This window comes from Castor canadensis, chromosome 2 (genome assembly GCF_047511655.1).
Source record: "Castor canadensis chromosome 2, mCasCan1.hap1v2, whole genome shotgun sequence".
NCBI classification, from domain to species: Eukaryota; Metazoa; Chordata; class Mammalia; order Rodentia; family Castoridae; genus Castor; species Castor canadensis.
The window spans coordinates 112,641,233-112,655,890 of record NC_133387.1 but is presented as its reverse complement, the minus strand read 5'-3'; the positions used below and the strand labels follow the sequence as shown (position 1 = coordinate 112,655,890).

Below are 14,658 nucleotides of genomic sequence, written 5' to 3'. Positions count from 1 at the left end.
TGTAGCCTAACTTATGATTGTCTAGGTAATTTCTTATACTGAAGATCTGAAGGCAAAAAGAAAATACTGCTCCTAGGTATGAGGAAAACTCTAAAACAAAAGGAACTTGCTATGACAGTTTGTTTGTTTTTGTTTTTAATTAGGAAGCTTGTATTCTAGCTTGGTAATGCATTTTAAATAAAGGTGAATGGTAAATGAATGTGTTGGGGGGAAACACATTGTACTGTATACATACAGAAAAAACTGCCTTAATCTTAATAGCTTTTTGCCTTTGGTTCACATGTTGTTGACAAAAAGCTACAGTCCTGTTCTGAATGCTTATTCCTACTTTATTCAAGTTAATTTTTCAGTTTATTAACTTAGTTTTCTTATACCTACCTGAATACATAATGTATGGCTCTCTGGCTGAGACATTTTCTTTTTAGAAATCTGATGCCTACTTTAGGAACTAGGAAAAATGTAAATTATTTCAATAGAAAAGTGTGTATTTAACTTTAAAAAGCAACGAGGAATGTGCTTTTTAATTGTGCTTCTAATATATAGACATATATCTATATCCATCTGTTTATCTACATGCATCATTGTACAAAGAAATAAAGAGAATTTTTTTCCACAAGAGAATATGAATAATAAATTCTCTCTCTTTTTTAGTGTGTACCTGTAGTACAAAGGGGCTTCACGGTGATTTTTACATGCATGCATGGAAATAATGTAATTTAGTTAAATTCACCATCTGTATTACTCTTCTTATCTCCCCACTTAAAAAAAATTAATGGAATTCCTCAATCTATTTCCATACATGCTTATGAAGTACTTTGATCATATTCAGTCCCTGCTTCACTATCTCCTGTCATGACTCCCTCCCATTCCAAAACCATTCCCCAATTTTACACTCATGTAATTCATTGCATTTTGGTATAGAAATAGAATTTAAAAAAAAAATAGGTAACCAAGTACATAGTTGTGTGGATTCATATCCGGGTCCTCTATTTTGTTCCACTGGTCTTCATGTCTGTTTTTGTGCCACTAACATGCTGTTTTTATTGCTATGATCCTGCAGTATAGTTTGAAGTTGAGTGTTGTGATACCTCCAGGATTGCTCTTTTTGCTCAGTATTGCCTTGGTTCTTACTATTCTTTTGTGTTTCTAAATGAACTTTAGGGTAGGTTTTCAATCTCTGTGATAAATGTCATTGGAATTTTTATGGGAATTGTATTGAACATGTAGTTTGCTTTTTTTATTATTATTCATATGTGCATACAAGGCTTGGGTCATTTCTCCCCCCTGCCCCCACCCCTTCCCTTACCACCCAGTCTGCCCCCTCCCTCTCCCCCCTACCCCTTCAATACCCAGCAGAAACTATTTTGCCCTTATTTCTAATTTTGTTGTAGAGACGGTATAAGCCATAATAGGAAGGAACAAGGGTTTTTGCTGGTTGAGATAAGGATAGCTATACAGGGAGTTGACTCACATTAATTTCCTGTGCGTGTGTGTTAACTTCTAGGTTAATTCTTTTTGATCTCACCTTTTCTCTAGTTCCTGGTCCCCTTCTCCTATTGACCTCAGTTGCTTTTAAGGTACCTGCTTTAGTTTCTCTGCATTGAGGGCAACAAACACTAGCTAATTTTTTAGGTGTCTTACCTATCCTCATCCCTCCCTTGTGTGCTCTCACTTTTATCATGTGCTCAAAGTCCACTCCCATTGTTGTGTTTGCCCTTGATCTAATGTCCACATATGAGGGAGAACATACGATTTTTGGTCTTTTGGGCCAGGCTAACCTCACTCAATGATGTTCTCCAAATATATAGGGATCTCTAAAAACTAAATTCTCCCAAAACTAATGAACCAATAAAGAAATGGGCAAGTGAACTAAACAGAACTTTCTCAAAAGAAGAAATTCAAATGGCCAAAAAACACATGAAAAAATGCTTACCATCTCTAGCAATAAAGGAAATGCAAATTAAAACCACACTAAGATTCCACCTCACCCCTGTTAGAATAGCCATCATTAGCAACACCACCAACAACAGGTGTTGGCGAGGATGCAGGGAAAAAGGAACCCTCTTACACCATTGGTGGGAATGTAAACTAGTACAACCACTCTGGAAAAAAATTTGGAGGCTACTTAAAATGCTAGACATTGATCTACCATTTGATCCAGCAATACCACTCTTGGGGATATACCCAAAAGACTGTGACACAGGTTACTCCAGAGGCAACTGCACACTCATGTTTATTGCGGCACTATTCACAATAGCCAAGTTATAGAAACAGCCAAGATGCCCCACCACCGATGAATGGATTAAGAAAATGTGGTACTTATACACAATGGAATTTTATGCAGCCATGAGGAAGAACGAAATGTAGTTTGCTTTTGATAGCATAGACATTTTTTTACCATGTTGATTCTGCCAATCATAAGCATGGGAGATCTTTCCATCTTCTCTACTCTTTCTTGATCTCTTTCTTCAGTGGTTTGTAGTTCTCCTTACAGAGGTCATTTATGTCCTCTGTTAAATTTACTCTTACATATTTGTGGGGATTTTTGGGCTATTTTAACTGGAGTTGTTTTCCTATATTCTTTCTCAATTTGTTCACTATTGGTGTACAGAAAGTCTACTGATTTTTGTAAGTTGATTTTGTATCCTGCTACGTTGCTGAAGCTGTTTATGCTGTCTAGGAGTTTTGAGGGGGAATTTTTTTGGGTCATTGAGGAATAGGATCAGGTCTTCTGCAAATGGGGATATTTTGACTGTTTCTTTACCTATTTGTATTCCTTTTATTTCTTCTTTTTCCATTATTGCTCTGGCTAGGAATTACAGAGTGAGTGGGAAGAGTAGGCACCCTTGTCTCATTCCTGAGTTTAGGGAGAATGGTTTCAGTTTGCCCCCCCCCCATTAAGTATGATGCTGGCTATATGTTTCTCATGTATAGTCTTTATAACGTTGAGGTACATTCCTTCTATTCCTAGTTTTCTTAGAGCATTTATCATGAAGTGGTGTTGAATCTTATCAAAGGTTTTTTTTGCATCTATTGAGATGATCAAATAGTTTTTATCTTTGCTTCTATTAATGTGCTGTATTACCTTTATTGCTTTGCATATGTTGAACTCTTCTTGCATTCTTGGGATGAATCCAAATTGGTTAAGGTGAATGATCTTTCTGATAGGTGGTTGGATTCAGTTTGTCATTATTTTGAGGATTTTTGCATCAATGTTCATTAAGGAGATCTGTAGTTTTCCTTTTTGGATCTATCCTTTTCTGGTTTGTGGATGAGTATTATATTGGCTTTGTAGAATGAGTTGAGCAGTGTCCCTTCCCTTTCTATGTCATGGAAGAGTTTAAGGAGTGTTGGTATTAGTTCTTCTTTGAAGGTCTGGTAGAATTCAGCTGAGATGATGTCAGGTTCTGCACTTTTCTTTTTTGGGAGACTTTTTATTGCTGCTTCAATTTCATTAAGTGTTATAGATATTCCCTCAATAGCATTATTAAATCTGAAGGGTTCCATCTGTTTGTGTGGCTGCTACTCACTAACATTATGCAATTGAAAAGTACATCACTAAGTGCTGTGTCTGCATGTTTAAGTTATTAAAGTATTAACATATCTGGAGGCGATCCAAGATGACAGATAGGGTAGGGAGTCAAAATTCCTGACCTCCACAAACCCAGAAAACTCTGTGTGATGTGGGAGATACACTTGGGTAATTGTGATTGTTTCTAGCCAAAGTAACAACTGCCAATACATTAGGAGCACAAAATATTCAAGGACTGTCCCTTAAAGCAGCTTGGAATTTCACCTAATAGCAGGAAAATCCTGGCATTGCACAGACAATATGGCATGTCTGCACTGGGAAAAACCCCCTTGCTGTTTCTCCCTTTTTTTTTTCTTTTTTAATAAGTAGAAGATACAGCATCGATCAGAATCAAACCCTGCAACACCCTGAACATGTAACCCATGTAAAGCATACCTACACCCCTCTGGATGGAACCCAGTCCCAATAAGTATCTGCCTTGAGAGAAAAGCCATCCCAGTTCTCCCCAACATTTTCTTTCAAAGCTGCCTGCATAAGCTGCAGACCCAACAGGTGAGCAACATGCACTGCACGTGACTCCCCTAACCTCCCCCTGAGGACATAATCCAGAGCAACACCTGGGCATATTGAACTCTCCCCTAAACAAAACTGAAAAGCATAAAAAAGGAATTGTAGTCAAACACTGACAGTGGGGGTGGAGTGGAACATTGATCCTGCCTCTGAGAATGCCAGAGGCACAAGGAGATGAGCTCTCAGTGAACTAAGGTAAAACAAGGAACAAGGGCTAAAAACCAGATGGTGTGACAAGCCAAATTCCCAAAGATCTGGACTATCACTGAGCAGAGGTGGGCTGAGGCACAAAGGCTGAGAGTGAAGGTGGGGTGATAAGCCAACCTCCCAAAACAGGGCCGTGGTGGATTGTTGAGCTAGTCTGTTGGGACTGAGGGTGGTACTCAAAACTGAATTGCTCCACCTTGCTGGGGGAGTAACTGACCAGAGTTGCAGTGGTAGGGCAATGCAGCTGCCACTTTGTGAAAAAAACAACAGATAAGAACACCTTGGACAAGCTGGCAGTGAGTAACCTTAGGTCCCAATTGCAACCTGTCCTGTGAAAAGAAGAAACCAAATACTGCTCATAAGCTAGTCATCTGGTGAGACTAATTCAGAGCTTCTGCTTATAACAGACAGCTCATAAGACCAAGGAATGCTGAAAAAAAGCCATCTCTTCCCAAGCTGTCTGACCAGAGGGACAGCACTGTTCCCCACAAAGCCCAGAATACCAACTACCAATATCAGGACTGGATGCCAAAGCAATAAGTCCAGAAATTTTACCAAGCCATCTGTACATTTTGTTGTTGTTGTATCTGTATTTTTCTTGTAGTATTAGCTTTTCCATTATTAGTTTCTTCTCCCTATTCATGCTGCCTTTACTTTCTCTAGTTTTCTTGTGCTGCAATCCATTGTTCTCCCCTCCAAGTACCCTTTCTGCCACTTCTCATCCACTCTTTTCACTGTATTTGCCTTCCCCTCCTATCATTCCCCAACCTATCCCCACATTTCCTCTCCCTCCTACACATTCACCACCTACTGACTCAATTAACATACACCCCTTATATCCCCTGCAATCCCTGACATAAGTACCCTCCATGCAACAGTGGATATACCCATAATCACACACAAGAGCCATAAAACCCAGCAGCCCCCAAAGCTCTTTCAGGTCCTCCTTTCATCATCACCTCTACTAATTATCCAAGTTTCAACCTGTAGCCAAATAAACAATATCCCCCCAACTCCCACTTTTTGTAATTATTATCACTAAGGGGGTTTCTATATAATATGTAAACAACTGGTCTGGCATTGAACCTGTGAATTTGTTACTGCTAATTTACATCTCCAGGCCAGGGACAGAAATAGCACTTCAACCTGTCTAAAAACTAAGCCAGTCATAATACAAACATCAAATCAGGGGAAAGAAAACAGGCAATTAAAACCAAGTAGTCAATCAAAAACATAGTTTCGTAGCACCAATTACATTGGTGGGGAGAAGAAGGGAAGGAAACTACACTACTCAAAAAATCAATTCAATGGATAATTTAGTGAGCAAAGAAGAAAATGGATACCAGGTTCCTGATCCAAAGAAAATAATGATAAATATCACTAATGAGCCCAGTGATGCCCATTAAAATCTCTCAAAGAGGAAATCATGGAAGAGATCACTGAGAAACACATGGAGAAGCTATGAGACATGGCTAACCAGAAGGTAAGCGATCCACTCAAGATATTTCAAGACACCACAAATAAAAACTTGTGAACACACAGAAACATCTAAATGAACTCAGAGAGGACTTCAACAAACACCAAAGTAAAACAAAGGACACTATAAAAGAAGAGGTATATGAAATAAAGAAGACAACACAAGATATAAAAGAGTAGTTGATCTGAAAAATCTCAGAAAAAAGAATCAAATGGAAATCCTGTAAATAAAAGGTCCCTTTAGTCTAACAAAAAACATAGTGGAAGGCCACTCCAGCAGAGTAGAACAAGTTGAAGACACAATCTCAGAGCTCAAGATAAAATAGATATTAAAGAAAACAACAATTCTTAATCAAAAACTCAAGAGCAATGAAAGGAATATTCAAGATCTCAGATACTCCATCAAAAAATGAATCCTGGGAATCATGGGCATTGACAAAGGAGAAGAGGTGCAAACCAAAGGAATATGTAATATATTCAATAAAATAATAACAGAACATTTCCAAAATCTCAAGGCAGTTTTGCCCATTCAGGTACAGGAAGCCTCCAGGACACCAAACAGACTTGACCAAAATAGAACCTCTCCATGGTATATAATGATTAAATCAACTAGCACAGACAACAAAGAAAGAATTTTGAAGGCTGTAAGAAAGAAAAAAACCAATACCTTATAAATGTAAACCCATCAAATAACAGCAGAATTCTCAACAGAAACCTTAAAAGCAAGAAGGGCATGGAGAGAGGTATTTTGGCACTGAAAGAAAATAATTTCAGTCCAACCATACTCTACTCAGCAAAACTATCATTCAAAATTGATGGAGCAATAAAAGTCTTCCACAATAAACAGAAACAAAAATATGACCACCAGGATAGTGGATTCTACAAGGAATTATGCACACAGAAAATGAGAGCACACAAAACCATGAGAGGACAGAAACATCCAAAGAAGCCACAAATACAAGCAATTAAAATGGTGACACGCATGTTGATAGAAAAAGACTATTTTCTCAAAATTTACCCATCTTTACATCATATTCTTTTCTTCAAGCTCCTTTAACATAAATTTACTTTCTATCTCACCTGTGCTTAACAACAACTGGAGTGACAGAGGAATTTGTTTAGCTAGAGCAGTTTCTATGACCCAAAATTTCAATCCTTGCATACAGAGTATAATACAGCACCCAATTAAGGTGAGGGCTCCATATACAACAATAAGGGATGTTAAAATTGAGGCCATTATTCCTTTCCATTTTCCAAACCACTATTCCAGCCGGCTAGTGTACCAGTTATTTATTCCTGACCTTTTGGTTGGTTCATTTGATAGGGCTCTCCAGCCTGGAGACCCTTGGTTATAGTTCCATCTGGGACTGTATTGTTGGGGATGTGTGTACAACATTCATATCCAATAAAACACCCCCTCCCCTTTCTCTGTTAGAATCATGTTCAGAGCCATTCAGTTTTCCCATGTCATTTTACTAACTGACCTGTCATTCCCTTTAATGCATCTCAAATGTAGTTCTTGAAACTCTCTTGTTTATACTAGATGTAATTAATCCAGTCCACATTCTTATTGATCATATACCACCAAAACAATGCTGATTCAAGACTACAGATATTTGATTTCTTCCTTTGAATTCATCAGGAACTCCTCGTGGGACCCCAATAGCATCTATATTATTGTGAGAGTTGAATGACCTATAAGGGGAAGTAAGATATCTTTTTTGTTTCCTCTTTGAGAGGGTTTGGGGCTTTGAAATGCCAAGGTGAAAGGGAAAGTCAATTGGGCTAAAATACAAGTCCCATTCCATTTGACTGGAAGAATCTAAAGTAAAGGTCCATCTCAATACCACCTGATGTGTATCCTGGCAACAGCTAGAGATGTTTTATTGGCTACCTCTTCAAAGATCAGCCTTCACTGCACCCTGATACATTTCCCAGAACTCCAATTTCTCCTCTGACCTACAAAGGCATGAGGTATAGTTAGAGTTTCAAAGTGGGGGTTTGACTGACTGAGGTGGCTTTAGCCTTTAAGATTCATTAACCAAGGGGAACAGTAGTGACAAGGTTATGCAAGACCTATTGCCACATGGCTGTCCTATCTTGCAAGAGGGAAACCATATATGTTAATACATCAGGGTTTGTGGTGCATCCCAGGGGAAAGGGGACAACGTGGAGTTCTGGTCTCCCTGATGCACATGCATAACAATATTTTTTATTTAGAGTGAGGATGGAATATTTGATCCATTCCAACCAGGCACTTGTCTCCCTGATACCCTTCTCAATGGCTATAGTCTTCCTTAAGTCTTTGACTTCCACTATAGTTACAGTTGTCTGATTACAGTGGAGTTTGGGAGATTGTGTTGGGAGCTGAACATCAGAGGGTATTGTGCTAACAGGTTCTAGAAGCAATTCTGAAAGAAACATACATATTGGGTTTTTATATGCATTATGAGCTCCTAGCTTATATTTTCTGAAGATAGATGGCTTGGTGGACATAAAGGAAGTGTCACTGATACTCAGTATAAGGGGTTACATTGAAGATGCTGACTTCAGATAATTTATAAACTACAATATAATATGAAATTTTGGTTTGTCTCACCAATACCTTAAGTTTCTACAGTAAGTAAAGACATAGGATTACATTTGTGAATATCAAATAATTTTGATTTTAGATGAAATAACAGCACAAAAAAGACACAAAGTGAGATCATAAAGTCTAACTGTACAAACTTGCTTAAGGTTTTGTTTAAAGTAGCTATATTTGACTTTGATAAATCTGGAAAAGATAGAAAAAAACATGGATAACATTGCTAAGACACAGGTAAAATCGAAAATCAATTGGGTAAGCAATAAGTGACACAAAGATGATTGAATAAAATATGGAAATTTCACAGTAAGATTGGAAATTCAGTTCACTAGGGAGAAAGACATCACACAATACACATTTTCACCAGAAATCTAAGTAGTGAAAAAGCATATCTTTGTTTAATGACAAATTAGTGAAGAGTTGATATTTCCTGTATAATGTAAAACTCACACGTATAAAATTTTTCATTAAATTATAAAATAACCCTGGGAAAAGAAAGGAAAAGAAAGGAAAAAATACCACTAAATTACAAACAGCCAAGACAGATGAAGCACAGCAAATACATCACATCTCCCAGGACTTTAAGAAGTATTTGATGCTGCTGTAAGCTTTGAAGTCTTTCACTTTTTCAGGTAAAAAACACTCAGTAGTGTAACCCTTTTAATGAATTGCATTATACTGCACATTAGAAATAGTGATAACGCTATGGGTTTTTGTACAGTAGGTTTTTTTGGTTAGAGGAGAGGTTTGCTGTACTCGGCTTGAATTCAGGGTTTTTGCACTTGCTAGGCAGGTGCTCTGTCACTTGAGCTACACCTCCAGCACTTTACTCTTTGGTTATTCTTGAAATATGGTCTTGCTTGTTTTGCCCAGTCAGGCTTGGACATGATCTTCCTATTTTTATGCTTCTCATTGTCACTGGGAAAGGCAGGCACACACGGCAATGCCAAGTTTAACTTTTTTTTTTTTTGGATAAAGAGTTCAATTTCTGAGGAAATAACTTTTGGGAATCAATTTCAACAAAATTGTTAATAATGCATTTCTCTGCAAAGGCACAGGGCAAAGTTATCTGAATAACCAGGATTGTATAATGTGAACTATTAATAAAAGAAAACCAGCACTCAGAGAATATACATGTGTTATTTTAAATAAACACCTTGAAAAAAGATTAAAGCTATTATCTGTTGTAAACTTACATTGCTCAGGAGCTTGGTTAATGTATTCTGGACAGAGACAAGTGCCTGAAATCCTGAAAAGTGCCAGCTCCTGCAGCACAGAGATAATGGTACTTCTGGGTCCATTTCTCTTTACAGCTTTTGACCGTGGCTCCAAGGTACTTATAAAATGCACATCACTAGATGGGAAGAAAAGAGAGAACTATGTTCATAAAACCTTGAAAAGGAACATTCAAATGTGGTTTGGAAGGGTGAGACATGTACATTATTAGTAAAACAATTTGAACCTACAAATAAAGAAACAGCTAAAACTACTGAAAAACCTATGGAATTCAAACTGGCAAGTTAGCATTTCATGCTCTTTTACCTACATTGTGAAAAACGTAAAATAGAGGTTTATTTTAAAATATTTGGTAATATGCCTATTTTTTTAAGTTGAACCTTACAAAATATTTGGTAATGTAGTTATTTCTTATGTTGAACATTATTTTAAAAGTTTTAAAATATTATAAAAATGAAAATAGGAATATATTATTAAGACCTATAAATAAGTTAACAACAGAAACACACAAGAATGCTAACAAGCACACCCAAACACATATACATACACACACACACACACTCAAGGCACTCACACACATATTCACTAACACATTCACACACACTCTCACACATATATACACACATTCACACACACTGACACACAGGGTTTTATTGTGTGTCAATAAAACCAAGTGTATTATGCCACCCAGAATATGATCAACTCTGAAGAGTGTCATCTTCGTTGATCCACTTATGGAAACATTTCACTACATGCATAATACCATTAGAGTGTGCTGATTTAAATATGTGTAACTCAAAATAAATTTAAAACTTCAAATCACTTATTTATACACCTAAATACAATGTGAAACTTCAGTTTGTCTTACATATAACTTAAGTTTATATAATGAGTAAATAAATATGATTACATTTTTAAATATAAAATAATTTTGACTGTAGCTGAAATAATAGTGCAAAAAAGGTAAAAAGTAAGATCATGTAGTCTAATTGTATGAAATTACTTAAGGTTTTGTCTAAAGTAGCTATATTGGCTTTTCATAGTCAGGAAAGTTAGAAAAATCCCTTATAACATTGCTAAGAAACAGGTAAAAGCTAAAAAGCAATTAGGTAAGCAAGAAGTGACATAAAGATGATTGAATAAAACACAGAAATTTCACAGTAAGATTGGAAATTTGATTCACTAGGAAAAATAAATCCCTAAATACACATGTTCACTAAAAATCCATGTAGTGAAAAAGCAGATCTTTGTTTAATGACAGAGTAATGAAGAGTTGGTATTTCTTGTATAACATAAAACTCAAACATATGAAAAATTTCAATAAATTATAAAGTATCATTGTGAATAGAAAGGAAAAAAGCATCACTGCAAAATACAAAGAGCCATGAGAGATGAAGCATTGTAGAGATTTCACATCTCCCAGGAGTTTAAAAAGCATTTGGTGCTCCTAGAAACTTTGAAGTCTTTCACTTTTTCAGGTAAAAGACACTCAGTAGTGTTTACCCTCTTAATTAATTGCATTATACTGCACATTAGAAATAGTGATAACACTATGTGACTTTGTACAGTAGGTTTTTTTGGTTAGAGGAGGGGTTTGCCATACTGGGGCTTGAATTCAGGGTTTTTGCACTTGCAAGGCAGGTGCTCTGTCACGTGAGCCATACCTCCAGCACTTTTTTCTCTGGTTATTTTTGAAATATGGTCTTGACTTTTTTGCCCAGGCAGGCCTGGACACAATCTTCCTATCTTTATGCTTTTCATTGTCACTGGGAAAGGCAGGCACTCACTGCCATGCCAAGTTAACATTTTTTGGATAAAAAGCTGAATTTTTAATGAAATTAATTTTGGAATTAATTTCAACAAAATTGTTAATAACACATTTCCCCACAAAGTTCCATGATGTAGGCACCTGAACTACCAGGATTGAATAATGTTAACTATTAATACAAGCAAATAGCATTCAGAGAATTTACATGTGTTATTTTAAAAAAACTCCTTGACAAAAGAATAAAACTATTATCTGTTGTAAATGTACATCTCTCAGAGTGTGGTCAATGTCTTCTGGATAAAGAAAGAAGAAATGGCTGAGATCCAGAAACATGACAGCTCCTGCAGCACAGGGATAATGTTCATCTGGATACATTTCTCTTCACAGCATTTGACAGTGGCTCCAAGGTCTTTAGAAAATGCACATCGCTAGATGGGAATAAAGGAGAGAAGTCTCTTCATGAAACCTTGAAAAAGAACATTCAAATGTAGAGGTTGGAAGATGAAACAAGTAGCTGTAACTTAGCAGTAGAATAATTTGTATCTATAAATAAAGGACCAGATATAACTACTGAAACCCCATGGAACTAAGTTCACTGCCCGTATATTACTAACTCAAACTAGGATGTTAGCATTTCATGTTCTTATATCTACCTTTTCCAAAATATACAATTGAAGATCTTTCAAAAAATATTAGGTAATAGAGCTACTTTTTAAGTTGAAAGTTATTTTAACAGTGTTTACATCCTAACAAAAGAGATAACAAAAATATATTCTTTGGGGACCTATAAATAAGTTAACAAAGGACAACTATGTGACTAAGTGCACACACAAAACCTACATACTTCAGTAGCAAATACACAAATTTCTTTATAAAAGCTGACAATATAATGGGAAACTAAGTCATCTTGGTTATTTTTTTAAACTTCTATTTCACCCTGCCTCTGTCCCTTAATGGTAAAAAGAATCAAGTCCCAATCAAACAGGGTTGTCTATTGCAAGTGAATGCTGAAAAGGTTAGTATGAATTATTTAAAATTCTGCATTTACTTTTCAACAGTTTTCCCTTAATATGATAAATAAACTCTTCCTTGTCCTCCTAACACCACACTGGGATTAGAGCCTCTAGCTCTGGACCCTATAGTATAAAATCTTCATTTCTACAATAAAGATGTAAATATTCATTATATAAGTACTTCTGTTTTAGCATTTATGCCATTCCATGTTAACTATGTTTTTTTTTTCCATCCTCATCCAAGGTCCTCAGGAAAAGGCACCAGAATGTATTATCTTTGTATTCACAGTTGAAGGAATACAGTTTGACACAGAAAGTCCCACACTACACAGTTTACTTTTGGTAATACTTTTCAAAAGTGTGGCTCATAAATAGCCTAGCTGAATCAATTGAACTCACTTAACAGAGATATGTGGAGTTCAAATACTACCATGAATATCTCACTTGCCAATAGACATTCACATACACACATACATTCACACATACATTCTCACCCTCACACACATACACTCACACACATATCCTCTCACATACACATACACTCACACAATCATAAACTCACACACATACATGCACTCACATAACTACACACTTGCAAAATCACACACTCTAAATCACATCCACATACACACATGCATACACTCTGAAACATGCACACTCATGCAAATTCACATGCATACATATGCAGACACACTCATACACACATATACACACAATACACACACAGAGAAACACACACATACACTCACACACATACACACTCAGTCATACACACACCTCACATACACACATGAACATACACACATGCAAACTCATACATACTCACATGTACTGTCACACACTTGCACATTACACACACTTACATACACTCTCCCACACACTTGCACAATCACACAAGTCACCCACACATGCAATCATACATACACTCACACATATATTCACACACATACCCACATACAGTGACAGACATCAATTCATGCACACTCACATCCATTCACACACATACAAACAGCCACACACATTCAGAAACACATACAAACACTCACACAATTTCATACACTTGCAAAATTTCATAAACTCACATACACACACACACAGTCATTCACACACATTAACATACATGCTCACATATACACACTCACATATATACACCCATGCAGATACTAACACATATATACTCACACTCATGCATACATACTCATACACTCACAAACACACTCTCATTCAAACACATACACACATATACACATTCATACACTCACACACAGGATTTTATTGGTTGGCCAAGTGTATTATGCCACCCAGAGTATGATCAACTCTGATGACTGTCATCTTAGTTTACCAACATATAGAAACCATTCACTATATAAATAATACACCTAGAGTGTTCTGATTTAAGTATGTGAAATTTAAAATAATTTTAAAACTTCAAATCATTTATTGGCCTAAATAGAATATGAAATTTTGGTTTCTCTTACCTGTAACTTACACTCACACACACATCATCTCACATACACACACACTTACACAATCATAAACTCACATACATACATGCACTCATATAACTACACACTTGCAAAATCACATACTCTAAATCACATACACATATACAAATGCATACACTCTGAAACAAACAAACTCACATACATACATATGCAGACACACTCACACATACATATACACACAATACACACAGTGAAATATACACACATACACTCTCACACACATACTCACTCATACACACTTATTCACAGACACACAACTCACACACATAAACATACACATATGCAAACTCACACATGCACACTGTCACACACTTGCACAGTTACATACACACTTACATACACTCTCCCACACACTTGCACATGCAATCATACAAGTCATGCACACATACAATCATACACACATACACTCACACATATATTCACACACATACCCACATACAGTGACAGACATCAATTCATACACACACTCACATCCATTCACACACATACAAACAGCCACACACATTCAGAAATACACACAAACACTCGCACAATGTCATACACTTGCTAAATTTCATACACACAAACACACAGTCATTCACACACATTAACAAACATACACACTCACATATTCACACTCATGCAGATACTAACACATATAAACTCACACTCAATATATGCAATAAAGATATAAACTCACACTCAATATATGCAGTACCACCAAAAAAACAAAAACAAAAAAAACCAAGTATATGGCTCTGAGTGCTGAGTGTGTAGTTCAGTGC

General features: G+C 36.5%; 1 long non-coding RNA gene across 5 annotated transcripts in view; it reads right to left on the bottom strand.

Annotated features, from left to right (window-relative positions):
- Positions 1 to 14,658, bottom strand: part of LOC141420761 (uncharacterized) — a 146,645-nt gene that overhangs the window by 105,531 nt on the left and 26,456 nt on the right. For all 5 annotated transcript variants that reach the window (XR_012445335.1, XR_012445336.1, XR_012445333.1 and 2 more), the window contains exon 4: positions 9,569 to 9,726. This is a non-coding gene — a long non-coding RNA (uncharacterized lncRNA). The remainder of the gene's footprint in view (positions 1 to 9,568; positions 9,727 to 14,658) is intronic.